General features: G+C 37.1%; 1 protein-coding gene across 3 annotated transcripts in view; it reads right to left on the bottom strand.

The window, feature by feature from the left end:
* grid1b (glutamate receptor, ionotropic, delta 1b) overlaps window positions 1-15,158 on the bottom strand; it is a 243,479-nt gene that overhangs the window by 102,386 nt on the left and 125,935 nt on the right. Inside the window, exon 1 of one of the 3 annotated variants that reach the window (XM_041269543.1) lies at window positions 3,559-3,803. The exons of the other annotated variants lie outside the window; for them this stretch is intronic. The gene's annotated coding sequence lies outside the window, so the exon portion shown is untranslated. Of the gene's footprint in view, window positions 1-3,558; window positions 3,804-15,158 lie in introns of those variants that run through there. 3 annotated transcript variants of the gene reach the window in all.

The following is a 15,158-nucleotide window of genomic DNA, read 5'->3' as shown; positions in this document are numbered from 1 at the left end:
GGGTCCAGATTGGCTGGCTGGTGTGCCCGGGGAGGCTGAGCACAGCTCAAAAGGCATCTGCGCCACAGCTCGAGGCAAGACAGTGCCTGTGAAAGCTCTACTCAGCCAGTCACTGGGAGGCCAGGACTTCAGGAGCAACAGCAGAAAGTTAATTTAAAGCATGTGGATCCCAACCAGTATAGAGAGGGTTTCATAATGTAGTAGGTTCCTGGAGCCGTCGCTTTTCTTTACTAAATCTGACACTAGGGCTACCATTGCTGATCAGAGCATTATGTAAATGTGAAAACCAGTGCTCTGTGTCTGCCTCATTGTTATTCAGTGACGACCCACAGACGTAACGCTTACACCTGTTACATACTGACATGACTGATTAATCAGTGACGCAAATATATTGTGTTGTCAATTATCCCATGATTGTCTTCAGATACTAGTCAACAATGAATAAAGGAGGACCAACTAACAATAAGCAGTATCTATGTTGTCAATACAAGCTACAAAAAAAAAAAAAAAACGTCCAGAGTTTCATCTTCTACCCATTCAAAAGGAGCGGCCCTGATGAATACGACTTTATAATTGAGCTATCAGATGCTTCTTGGGGTGAGTGAGAGTGACAGGCAGGCAAGAATAACATTCCTGAAGCTGAGCTGCTCGCCACTGGGCGATGGGGAGCTTTGAGTCCCAGGCTGAGGATATCGACTCATTGACTGCTCATTTCTTTTCAACTATCATATAAGGTATTGTTTTAATTACAGTTTGATTTATGTGCAAGCCCAACAATCTCTCAAGTAAGGCAAAACATACACATTTCCACAGCTTAATCGAATCACGTTGATCCTGGTGTAACAGCGTATTGCCTTTTAAAAAAGAAATCTTGGCACTTGGCAGTGTGACTGAAAGGCATAATAATAACTATAATAATAATAATAATAAAGGTTTTCAGGTGTATTTTTTTTACATAGCCTTAGCAGAAAAACACCACACTAAAAGTCTGTTATGGGTATTAGGGCCCTACTGGAGGCTTACACTATGGCAACTGTGGTGTCAAGAGGAGTCCAATTGCTTGTAACTCAGGTAGAGAACTTAGAGGTATCACTTGAGTGAAAGTGCCAGTTCAATGGTGAAATGATAAAGGGGCTTATGAGAATGTTATTATGCTAGAGAGCCATTGGTATATATTTGTATGCCTTTGCTATTACCCCATATATAGTTTATTCCAGCATGTTCCCATCTTTCACAGGCTCAAGCACCAGGGTTAATCCATTGCTTTCATTATGAATTAAGGTCACAGGATTCAGCAGGATTCTCTTCTAAATAGAAATTTGTATTGATGTTTACATTTGGATTCAAGGTCAGTTAATGCTGGATCCAAAATGAATGATTGTACATGGAAATTGAAGTAAGCTTTCAGCACAAATAATAAAAAAAGCTTACCCATAAAAGGAATAGCCAGTTGACATCTCTCACAGTAAATATACAGTTAATTCAATATTTTGTTTGTTCTCCGTTTACTTAGTTCAATTTTTATAACCTTAATTTCCACTTTAAAACCTTGACTTAGTCTAGTCTGCTGCTCTAACCCTGATACTAACCCTACCCATAAACCTAAACCTAACATGATACTAAACACTAACGCCGCTACTAACCCTACCCATAACCCTAACCCGATATAATCACTAATCCTCATACTAATCTTAACCATAACCCTAACCTGAACCCTATACTAACACTAACCCTACCCTAATATCATTAATTAGCACCTTCCACAGAATTAAGCTAAAATTAGGGTTCTTTTTATTTGATTCCAAGCTGGAGGACACCAAAATAAAAATGTATAAGAATGTACCTATCAATGCCTGAAGCATGTTGGATGTGGGTGGGAGGTACACTACTCTTTGTCTACACACTGAGACACTGACGTACCAACCTTTTGTGCTTAAACATATTGCAATTTTAAGCAGTCTTGCTTCTAAAAGAAATGTAATAACAATGCAGTGTTGGTTGTAAAGCATTAATAACGAGCTCTGTACAGTACTGGTCTCCACACTGAGGAGTAAGTATTGCTCTTAAAAAGGTGTAGTGTTTAGCAATCTAACTGACCCCAGAGGTTGTAGTTGGTGTTTCTCTACTACTATCACATAACACCTCTCTCCTGTAAAAATCCTTCAAGGCTACCGTGGTCCATTATTGCGAGAGTTTATCAAAAGGTACAGGAGGGAAAAGGGAAGGAGAGCTTGTTTGCCTCGTTCTTTAGGGCATTTCTTACTCTCTAACTAAATGGGATGCGTTGGTGGGTGTGAACGCAATTTTTTGTATATTTTGTATTCAGTTAAAAAGTGAACCATGGACTGCAAGATCACATTTCATATTGGATTCACCAGTAAAATGTAAGCCTTTCTAAAATGACAATTTTTTTTTTTTTTTTTTTTTTTGAGTGTGATGATCTATTATTGCTTTATTATAGATAGATATATACAGTACTATATTTATGATTTCATGCAGAACACAATTTTACATCAACTTGCACAGAAAATATAGTGCTCCAGTTTGTTCCTCTCACAGCACAAGTTTATCAAGCTTAAAAGTAATCCTAAAAAAATGTCACTGGAATGATATACTACCCGCTAGACAAACAGGATGGTCAAACGCTGGTCACACACTGGAAAATGCAAACCCTATAAACCACTGCTTGTTTAAAGAAATAAGAAATAAGAAATAAAAGTTTCCTCTGAATGTGTGAAATTACACTCTCTGCAACAAATAAAATAAATTGCATTCATCTCAATTTGAGTGAAAATGCCAGGTTTGCATGAATATCTCAAAATTTATATTTGCTAATAAACACACTGCTTCACTTCTTAAGTCCCATTTCTTCTCTCTGATAAAGAAAAAACAGCTAGAGATTACATAATCACTTCCAAGGGCCTTTTGTGCTACAAATTACCATTAAGAAAAATTAAGGCCTAATTTACATAATATAGAAAATTGCTTATTACTTGAAAACTAGAAGGGGGAGGGATGAGTGGATTATCATTTTTACTTAAATTGGCTCTAATTTTGATGTAAAAGGCATTGAATGTTCTCTGAGAAATCCATCTGATACATAACCTGAAATTACCTAAAGCAGCTCAAAAGCCTTAACAACTGAAATGTTAATTATATTATAGACAATGAATGTTTGATATATAGTAGTACTAAAATAAATTGACTAATGTTTCAATAAGTCCTTATTGAAATCTCTATACAGTAAGTTAGAAATAGAAATATGATCAGAACTATATATTGGAACAACAGAACCCAAACATCATAAATCCCAAACAAAAACATATCAATTACATTTGAAGCTATTTCTACAAAAGAAAATTAGCATAACAGTTAAGGTAAGGGTATTGCAGGTAATTAATGGAAAATTATTTAAAAATTGTACTATCACATTTATACAGGATGAATTCATGTTGATAAAAGGTTTAATGTGCCATACATATATTTACTTCAACTAAATTAAATTTGGAAACTGTACAACAGATGTTCCAGGAATACTATTGAATTACCAATACTTACTTTAACATGATGCTATGTGTAGATGCAGTTAGGTACGGTTCCCCAAGGTCTATCTGTTTGAGTCTGGCTGTTGGGGAGTTAAAAGCTGTGATCACATCACAAGAGACTCCATTACTGTATGTTTTCCAATCACTCTTCAGGGAGCGTTTCTTTCGAAGGAGAGGCAACAAACGGATTCTTAGGTTGGCAAAGCAAACGTCTCATTTAATAAGTAATTAAATAATTAAAGGTGCAAGGAGAAGAGAGCGCTGGAGGCTGACGATCTAGAGATGCAGTTAACGATTGGTGTGATACTGGATAAAAGAGTGGCTCCCAGCAATGAAGCCTCAAACCCATTGGTCTGAAACAGAAGCAAGGTGAGCAGAGCTAAAGACATGCAGGAAATGGCTGTGAAGGTGAGAGATTCCTAGTCTCTCTATACAGCATGGAAGAAAAATACTGGGAGATTGCAAAGTTAGTAGACTATTAAAAGGATGGTGCATTAACATCAGGCATTCTGCTGCCCTGCGTAGAAAATATTATTGTGATGAAATGAAAATCCCACCATCTGTTTAAATTAATACAAGGACTGAAGAGGACAAAGACTAGCTTAAAGTCATTTGGCCAGGCTACACTGCTCAGTAATGCACTGTTAAAAGAAACATTCACATGTCATTTTTGTACTTCTGCTTTAAGGCAGGTGCTATGGGATTGAATGAAGGGGCTCACTGTCTTTCCCCCTGTAAAGCTCTTTGTATTCAGCATACTGTCATGTTGAGCAGCTTCCCCCCCATCTCCTCTTTTTTTCCTATTGCAATAAGCATTCTTGGCTATTGATAATTCCCTTAAGCAACTGTCATTATAATGTATGTGGTAGAAGAAAAATGAAATGGTAATTTTTTGCAGCATTTGCAAAATAATACCAAGAAAAAATAACAGATCTGCAAAAATAACCCTTCTGCCAAAACCTACCCATTTCATTTTTTCTAAGCTCCTATGGAACAGGAATTTGCAATGCTCTGTTTGATTTCAGCTCAATCTTTCAAGTCAACTGCATGCGTATTTCTGAACATTTCTGATATTTATGCTTCTTTGCACAGCACAATATTTGCTCTAAAGCAACCTAGCACTCATCCAAGCCTCAGTGGGTATTCCAGGAATGTCTTCAAAAGAGTGGAAGTTGCTGAAACAGATTGAGTCTGGGGCTATCGTGAACTTCTTTACAAAGAAACATTCACTGCAGGCTCTAAAAGCTCACCACTGCATGTCTGTCTTGAGTTTCTCCAAACACAATGATAGAGACAACAAATGTAAAAATGAAAAACAAGAAAGAAAAAAAGGAGAAAGGTGTAAAATTATTATTATAATAACAATAACACTAATAATAATAATAATAATAATAATAATAATAATAATTCACAAAGAAGCCCTTCAGCTGGTGAACCTATCTGAACTGTTGAGGATTCAGTGTGGAAGCAATTTAATAACGTCTACAGGAATTTATTTATATACCAGTATATATATATAACTTCTGTACTTAGTCGTATTTCTTGCAATTCCTCAATTCACATCTCATTAAAACGACATTTTGTTAATAGCTGATGGAGTGATCTTGTTTGATTTCTTTTTGGGATGCAGTTCCAAAGATGCTAAGGGCATATATCAGGGATTATAGTCCTCAAGCTCAACCGTATTTAGAATGCGTGGAATCTTTCCATTCAAGTGTATGAATATACACATATATACACACCATATTCAATTTGGCGCCGCGGCGTTTATTTTAAATTGATTAAAATGACGGCTGCGCCTAAAAGAGGGCGGCCTTTATTAATAATACTATGATTTTCAAACGCTGCAATATTTTATTACATGATTTATGCTATTTATAGACAAGTATCACGGTTGCTTATTTTCTGTAATACGGTAGTCTACCTGTATGCAGCAGTGTGTGTGGCTAACCTACTCTGACTACAGCACATTTATCGGCGAGTTACAGAGAGCCTATTAGGTGGGAGTTGGAAGCTCAGGGGGGTACTGTACCAGGGAATCAGGAGTGTGTATTGCTTGTTAAGGGGCGGGGCAATGCTGATGAGCCAGTTAAATCCAAGAGTGTGATGTAGATGTTTTTCTGCACCAAAAATTACCTCTGAATATCAGTTTGATTTCTGTAAAAACTGCAATATATCCTTTTTTTTTTCTCACTGTAACTTGCTTGTTTGGAATTTCTCTTCAAGAGAAACCAAAACTATATCTTCTCATAGACAGTAAGCACATTGTTTTTGTTTGTATGGGACTGAGTACGGGAATTACATGAACTAAAAACAAAACCACCTAGTATAAGAATTTCAGAAGGACTGCTGTTCTGTACGTAGTTTATCTTGGATTTTCTTTCAGAACTGTACTACCATGAAATAATACATGCTTACTATGTGTGTGTACATTACTTTGTAATTTACATGCTAGATTGAGGATCCGGTGTCTTCGGGGCCATTAAATATCTCAAAAGTCAAAATGTAACCTTTCGTGCACAACAATGCTTCAATGTAAAAGTAGGTAAAAGTCTATGGTACAAGTGACTGTCACCACTCAATACAATATATATATATATATATATATATTATATATTTCACACGCTAGAGCCCGTCAATGCAGGCTCTATCGTGTGGTAGATGACCGCGACCGGAGTTATGCATTCCAAGCCGCAGGCGAGGGCGCTAACGAAAGTCAAGGTCGCCTACCATGCGGTAGAGCACGCATTGAGCGATAATCTTATTAGTTAACAATTTCTTTATTTTCTCTTTTTAAAAAAAAAAAAAAAAACTTTACAACCTATATAACTGAACTTCTGATATTTTGTAGGGTAACCTTCGGCTGAGGAAAATAGTCCTTAACCTAATTAGAAAAACAACACAGATGTAGAGAAAACTGTTTTTATTATTATTATGACATTACCAGATAAACGAACTGTAGGATTGTTGACTAGTCCGTGTAGTATAGAGTCAGACTCTAAACTTGTTGGAGGCGAGGCGTCATTCAAGGTGGCAAGGAGTGGATTGACTGGTGAGGAAAGAACTGAAACAGGGTTGACAGTTTGGCTGGTTTCTTGAGGGAGGGTGTTGTTTGGATCCAGCCGATGACGGAATTGTTGAATTGTGTCTTTCCTGTTGATTTGCTGTCCAGTAGCTGCAAATTGAGCCTTCATTGCAGTGTCCTGTCACAGACATGTTTTCCCTTGTCTCTAGAAAGTATGTTTAAGTAGCTTTTTATGTTATCAGATTAGCTGTAGATTAGAATGTTAAGGGAAAAAGCCAGCATGTTTGCACGGATTGATTTAAAATTTAATTCACAGTTAAGCACTTCAACATTCTGGCAGGCATCTATGCAAAACAGAAGCCTGTCAGATCTGGAAGCTGATTGGCTGTTCGCACTCAATCGTTTTATATATATATATATATATATATATATATATATATATATATATATATATATATATATATATTTGATAATTTCTATAGAAATAAGGAAGATATCTATTATCTATATACCCTTTCTTAGATACGTACAGACCTGACAGAGAACAATGCAGGCACAGGCAATTAAATCACCTTGGGTACGGTCCCCATCTGGCATGGGGAAATTAGGTCAGGTTTAGGAGATACAGGGAGACTTGTGGTGGGGAATGAGAATGGGAGATTGGGCAGGCAGGCAGGCAGCCTTCTCCAAGTTATAATGAAAAATAAGAGGTATGGGAAAGTGCTCCATGCCCCCTGAATTAATAAAGAATGCACGCTCCATCTCTGAAAATCCTCTGGATCTACTGATCTGTGATAAGGCGGTAACTCAATAGCTCAAGCAGTCACCTCTATGGAAAAAGAGCACTCAGATTAGCTACACCTGGACAGCTTCCGTTTCAGCTTAATGTCATATAACAGGGGTGGGACCTGTGTTTATAGCATATATATATAGGACAGTGTCAATGTACAGTACTGTGCAGATTATTCCTATTATACTGTAATCAATGTTACACATCTACATTTTTTTCCAAAATCCATATTGCTTGGGTTATTGTTTGTATTGATAGATGGCCAGTTTTCAGATATTGCATTTCTCATCAGCCAACTGTCACTTTGGACCATATTTGTTTACATACACAGATAGGTACCAACTTGGTTCCTATTCATTCTCAAGGTCAAGACTATCTTTTGCAAAGCACGGTGCAGATGCTATGAAGATGCGGTCTGTGCAAGGCAAATGCCAGAATACACAATTCGAGTTGACTGTCTTTAGATTGCAGGGAATGAATATTGTATTAGGTAATTTAAATGATTCCTTACTTCTGTGCAACTACATGTACATGAACAATATTGTGCTACCTTATGTAATCATATGGTAAATCATTTCTATGTAATTATACTCTTATTACACAAGTAGTTACCATGTTGGAGCACAAAACATTGATCACTATCCAGTTTTACCAAGTTATTACCTAGTTATGTATGCCTCGTAATATAAAAGGCTACCCAACAGTTGTATTCCTCTCATACAATGCATCATTACACTTAAAAATAATGTATTACTGATAAGTGGTTTTCTGTATTACTACTTTCAGGGACTCAAATTGTAGAAACTTTACAATCCAAATATAATCTATGCAGTTTGAAGTATGAAACATTATATGTAGATATTTTTTCTTTTACAATTACGATATGCTTGTGTGGGCATGGCATGTTTGGGCATGCTGGCTCAGAGTCTAACCCACAGCAGTGCACATCACCATTAGATAGTTGCATATTAATGAGTGCCACTGTCGTATGAGTGTTGTTCCAACATTTACACAGCACTCTGATTGCCAGCTGTGTCATTACTTTCAAATTGTAAACTTCCTCTTTTGGCATGCTGTTAAACGTTTAATGTTCCCTGTAGGATTACATAATATCTCATCACCAATCATGCTGTGCTACTTTATGGGCTTAACGGTCATTAAGATTAAAAAAAAAAAAAAACAACCTGCAAGACCATTGGAGCATTTATTTAACTTTAAACACATGACTTGTAAGTAAAATGCAGACATGTAATATAATCTGGTATGAGAGGGATTTGGTGGGAGGTTTGTAAAAACAGTTATAACAATACACAATTTTAAAGGTTGATCCTTCAGTTGTAAAACTTCAGGCTGAACTAAACTTAGAAATAAGACTGAAGACATCACCATCTGTGGGATCAGTCAGTGCTGTGGAGCAAATGCTCGGAAACAAAGGGAATGCAAGTTTATCTTCAAACGAGAATCTCTTCAAAACGAGAATCTCTGGAACCTCTTGGATGAACATTCTGTTCTGACATATTTAAATATGCATCCAAAATGTTGTGAGTGCAAAGGTAAATGGAGATTAAAGGAACCATGTGGCACAGCCTAAAGTCAATCAGAGTCTCAAGTATTAGAAGACAATTATTAAGCTTACTTTGAACAACTCTGCAGACTGGTGAAGGCCATGCCTCAAGGGACTGCTCAGACTTTTTTTGTCAATCAGTCTTGAATGGTAGCAGAGTACAGTCATTTACATCCTGCTATGATCAAACGCTCAACCATATCGTTAAACGCTCAATCACACATTCTCGGAAGAATGTAACTTAGTAGAAAATATGTTGCAGGCAGACAAAGTTGCAGTGTTATATTAAAATTCTAAGAAGATATACCCCACAAGGACAATGCTGTAAAAAAAAACTAAAACAATCAATTTTTGGGCTATCCCCTGTGGATATAGGGCCTCATTTACTAGAAGTTCTTAAAAGTAGTCATAAGCCCTGTGTTAACACAATCCCGTAACACATGTCTTAAAACTATATATAAGTTGGTATTTACTAATGTGAATGGCGCTTAATAAGATGCGTGCTGTGGAAATCATTAGCATATCAAGACGTGCCTTATCACAGAAGATAAGGCATGTCTTAACGCAATGACGACATAGGGACCACGGACTATAAAGGAATGAGCAGAGATTGAGATATGCAGTTGTCAGTTCTTCACTTTTACTAAATATATGTATTAAATACTATAAAAATCTTAAATAAAAACAAATACTATATAAAAAGCATTTTGCTTATATGGTATAGTAGCCTATTCTTTTTTTTAATCCATCATTGATTAGATCAGTCTGCAGCCCTTAGGCTACATTAATGAAACTGTGAATACAACGAAGTATGGAATTGGTATTTAGACCAGGTGGCATATTTCAGAGGTCAACGCATTCTGTACATTGAAATGAGGTACACATGTTTTACAACGTGGATCTCGCAGACACCAATTACAAGAAATGCACAGGTAAAATAACTTGGAGTAACTATACTGTACATAGCCTGCTGTATAATTTATTGTATCTAGACAAGGAATCATTTTGCAGAGAAAAGTGCAAATCGGTTATGCTCTGAAGGTACAGAATTATTTGTACAGAAGTAAAAGTAAAACGTTTTATTGTATGCAGTCGGCTGGTATATGTGCATTTTAATATATAAATGCATTTATTTTAAAATTAGTCGTACGTATTTACAGAGTTTCGAATGTGTAGTGTCGTATATACGTACACCTGTACCTTGTGCTGACAGGCAGCTTTAAGACGGATCTCAGCTTGTAACGCCTGCTTTCCATCATTGCTATCTAGCAGGCGATTTAAGGTGTGCCTCACGGTTCGCACAGTTTAGTAAATACCACCTGAATATCATTAGCCTCATTAGTGCTCTCATGCCACTTCATTTGAACACGTCATTCATTCTTATGCTTTAAGTTGAGCTTTATCGTGGTTGATAAATACAGGATTATCTAGCATGTGCCTTATCCTTGGATAACACGCGTGTTATCGCATAAGAACCTTTAGTAAATGAGACCCATAGATTGATCAAATATAGACCTTATTTAAGTAAACACACTATCTTATACATGTATAAGGCTTCCAAGAGCAATTAATGCAACTCCAATTCAGCATTTTCTTTTGGACCATTATGAATTAGCCTATGGCTCCTTTGGCATGCAGCCTAGAAAATAAATAAAAATGAACACCGGGAAATAAAAATAACTGCTATTCACAGAATTTAAGGGGAGTTTTCCATAAAAACATACTGTAAATCTAGGCTTTGTACAGGGTCACCAGCAACTTAGATCCCCAAGTTGGACTATAACACTGATAAAATCTGCAGTGCTAAAGCACTTTATTTACAGTCATTTTCAGCCTTTAATACACAACAGCATTGATGTCCTCTGATTAAGATTGATGTCCTCCGATTAAGATAAGAAGCTTATTGTATCGGCTGAGTATTAGGTGATAGTGAGTGAGAAAAAATACATGGTGGCAAGATAAAAGATTTAAGAAGCTAATTCCTACAATCGCCATCACAAAGCAGACATTAGCAGGCTTAACACCTCGTCCACAGAAAACGGAAGGAGTTTTTTTTTTTATTGTTATTACATTAAAAGGACTAACTCAAAATGTACCGTTAAAACGGCTGATTGTCGCAGGTTTACGAGGAGGCAGAAAGGAACAAAAAAGAAACAGTAAATGTTCAGGAATACAGGCCGGAATGGAACAAAGGGTTTTAAGTAGTTCACTGGTCTGTGCCCTCTGCTGATTTGACTTTCTCCCCCTCTATTTTCATGTCTCACTTTTCCAGTGCAAATGCCACTGTTAGCTGGCAGCTGAACCATATAATCTCTTCATGCAGACGGGCGGGCAGTGTGTGTCAGTGTATGCGTCCCTGACTATTTCAAATTTCCCTGGAAGTCTGGTACCGGAGCGAAGTTCTGTAAACCTGTAAAAACTCTTAGTGTGAATTCAGTGTCAATAGTACTTGCAATAAAGATTCCAAAGAACAAATAGCATTTTAGGTGATTTAAAAATCCCTATTTACATGATCTATGTTTTGTTATGTCATTCATAACATACATGCTTCTTCAATTATTGCCACCCATAAAGTAGACAGGAATTAAATACTATGATAAGTTGCAACATTTTTCACGTTTCTAATCAGGTGTAAACTTAACCCTTCTGATGCTGATGTCTTTGATTTCAAATCTGGGAGGATGAACTTTTTAATTGGGACTAGGATGCGATACTCTAATTGGGGATGGCAGGCCAGGGCAGCTTAGAGGGGATGGAAAGACTAATTCTCCCATTCCATCTGCAGTATTGTTTAACATGCTTCTCTTGTCTTCACCATGTCTACACTAATGCATGCATTTATATCATTATACATGGTATACCAGTACAACAGTACATATCTACGGCTTCCTTAATTGTGAGGTTGTAAGATCAGTGATACGGTTAACTAGAAGCAGGCAGCACTGCTGTATTAAATCAGATCAGTAGAGTTTATCATCTGTTGTTCCTGTTGTATACGTGCAGCCTGGCGTGAAAAAAAAACTTAAAAAAAACTGTACGCTTTAAGAACTAATGACAAGACACTGGTGTCTCTCTCGGTCTGCCCAATTATGGCAATCTTTTCTTAAGGGTCTCTTGTAACGTCACTCTCAGAATGACCAACAGTAATTCTTCCTGAAAATCATTCCTGATGTGGATGTTGGTAGTCAATACAACCTTTCTCATAAGGAACCTGTCTACTGCATAAGGTTGTTGTCTCGTGTATTACAGTTAAGACAAAACAAATGCTGCAAAGGAGCTGTGACAGAGGCAGAATGATTTTCGGTGATAAATCTCCCTCCCAACCTGTGTGAAGGGAACAGAGTGCCCTGGACTGGTTGGCCAGAAAAATCCTCCCCAGGGTTAAGTGGAAGTTGGCCATCTAGAAAGGGGGCAGAGCTACGGTACACCAAGTCGTCAACCTGGTTGGGAAGCGATTTGGCATTCGCGGCTTGGAGGAGCGGTTACAATCATTAACCAAGGGGGGTGTGTTTGACGGTACATAAGGGGACGTAGCGAGGGGATCTGTTCCTTTGTATGGTTCACACTGAACCGGAAGGAGAACGTAATTGTTATCCTCAGTGTTTTGTTTGTTTTGTCTTGTCTAAAATCTATTTGATTGTTATTAGACGGCTAACATGATCTGGAGCTGTCGCTACAGGCCAGCACAAAACCTGGACAACACTGCACTTGTTCACAAACTATTTTCACCAGGAGCACTACAGCACTCACTTTGACAGAATTTGTGTTAACTGTGTGTTTAAATACTGTGTTTATCGTTTCTGGACTGAACCCTTGAATTTAACTGAGCAGTACACATCGTTGTGTATTGCCAGTTCTCATTATTCTTTACTGTTGTCATCAGACTTATAAATAAACCATAATTTCACTCGTACTTTGTTGTTTGTCACTGTCTTGAGCACTGTATCACCTCTACACCTGCGCACTGCAGATCACTGTGCCACAAAAGCATAGTACTTTTCTATTCTATAAGTATAGAATTAATCTATTAAATAACTTTAAAATTAAAAGAACCCACTGCCCCTCTATTACTCTGAAAAGGAAGGAGGTGATGGTGGCACAATAAACTAATAAAAGACAGGAAACCATTTTTTAAATACACTACTCTAAATACCTTTATTACAAACCACATGCTTTCTACATTTATAAATAAGAGTTATTTGTGGAACTTTTTTCTAGCCGTTGCCAACTTGTACAGATTGAAAGCAGAAATATCTCCCACTGACTCTTAACGGTCTGTCACAAGGATGGCTGCAGTTGTGACATCAGACCCAGAAAACTGCAAAAAAATAAAAATGCTAGACAAAACAAAAACACTTAAGAAAACAAAACGGCACAGTGGCCAAAACAAATAGACAGACAAACGGTGGACAAACCCCAAAACAAGTATCGTGCAACTCCTCCTGTTATTTTTACTTTTTAAGCTTGTTGGGCAGTTTACTCCCTACTTTCTCTCTCCCATTCTCCTCTCTCAAACACACAACCCAGAGTGAATGAAATGTGCACACACACTATCTGCACGTGAACTGATTGTGCAATCCCTGTGCCTAAATACAACTATATTGTTTAAAACACTCGTGTTACATAACCCCACATTATAACCTGTGAACTTATACATACAATAACACGCTACATACAACAGATAAACAAATTACACACAGGGGTGGGGCACCCTGCCACACAGTCACAGACTATGGCTATATCTATAATAGCTGCAATTACATTTTTCACTTGAAAAGCCCTTGTAAAATGACACTAAAATAACACCTTTTGTCCCCTGTTTCTCACTGCAGTGCAGTGTGGGGTACAGATGTTCCAGTTGATTAACAGTTTCTCTACACAACATAGACTGTTATGCTCCAAAAGACCTTTCAGACCCGAGTTTGGGTAACAGCCTATAAACTGCATTCGCTTTCCGTGGCTAATGGAGATTTTATGAGGACCCTTCACATTTGTGCACGCTGGTTAAAAAAGAAAACAACCAAGGTGTAGGGAATAACCCAAGGGAACTACATTAGGGTTACAATTTTTGGTTTTTGCTGGGAAGTTAATTGGCCAACTAGACAGAGGTAAAAAGGTGGAATTAGGAGAAACAGATGGGAAATGAGTGGAGTTCTGTAGACAATTATAAAAATAGGTTTTTAGCTAAGCCAAGGTTGAAAGCATCCACCAATAAGATATGTACTGCCAATCCCAGTGGGGCTACAAATGTGCATTAAGCCATTTTGTTATGTGGCATTTCTTACTGGTGTATTTTTTATATCTACTGGGAGAAGCGTGTTGCAGAAGGACAGGTTAATAGTTTTGAGTTTTAATGACGGAATCAGAAAAGAAAAAGATATACAATGTGATTTTAAACAACCACCAGAATACTTTAATGTAACTGACATATCCTAGAACCAAACCAAGATTTAGTTGAAGGTTTGATGAAGGATGTTTTACATACTGGGTAACCTAAGCTTCAAGAGGTTTTGTACACTGCCTGGTGTAAGAAAGAAGATTCAACCTCACCTTCAGCTCTTTAAAACACATATATCCAGTCAGCAGAATGAAGCTAAGAGTTTCTCATAAGATGACACATGGCCATAATAAAAGGCACATGTTTCAGCTATTGTATGGCTCATATACTTTTATTAACAGCACAGCATTTAAATTAATCATTAAAATGATGGAGGGTGGCTTTAAAGGGACAGTGCTCATTTCTCTCTTACCTCCTTTATTATGACTCATCTTTTTAAACATGAAGGGAATGTTTTAATTTTTTTTTTTTATTTTTTTTTTAAGGCGTGCTTATAAAGAGCATTTTGAAAAGCTCCTCTAAAAGAGCTGAAAATACTACCCACAGTACTGAAACAGTGGAACTAATGTTTTTCCATAAATACATTAATAAAGAAGCTAGAATATCTTAGTGAATGCTGTCCATAAATTAGTTTGCTTTGAGAAATAATAGACTAATATATATATATATATATACCTTTTATATATGGCCCTACCTTTTCAATATAAAATTAAACAGTACAGCATTTTAAAGTGTTTTGGTGTTCATGTTACCCTAAATGAAAAAGAGAAACCTCAGAGCACCCAAAGGCATTGATAAAATAAAAAGATTGCTTCAGTAACATTGCTTCATGCAATTCCTTTTGATTCAGATAACGACGGGCCAGTAGTTTTGACAAGGCAGAGCAGTACCATTCT

Source organism: Polyodon spathula, chromosome 13 (genome assembly GCF_017654505.1).
Source record: "Polyodon spathula isolate WHYD16114869_AA chromosome 13, ASM1765450v1, whole genome shotgun sequence".
Lineage (NCBI taxonomy): Eukaryota > Metazoa > Chordata > Actinopteri > Acipenseriformes > Polyodontidae > Polyodon > Polyodon spathula.
The sequence above is the reverse complement of the archived record's forward strand: the minus strand, read 5'-3'. Positions and strand labels throughout refer to the sequence as shown.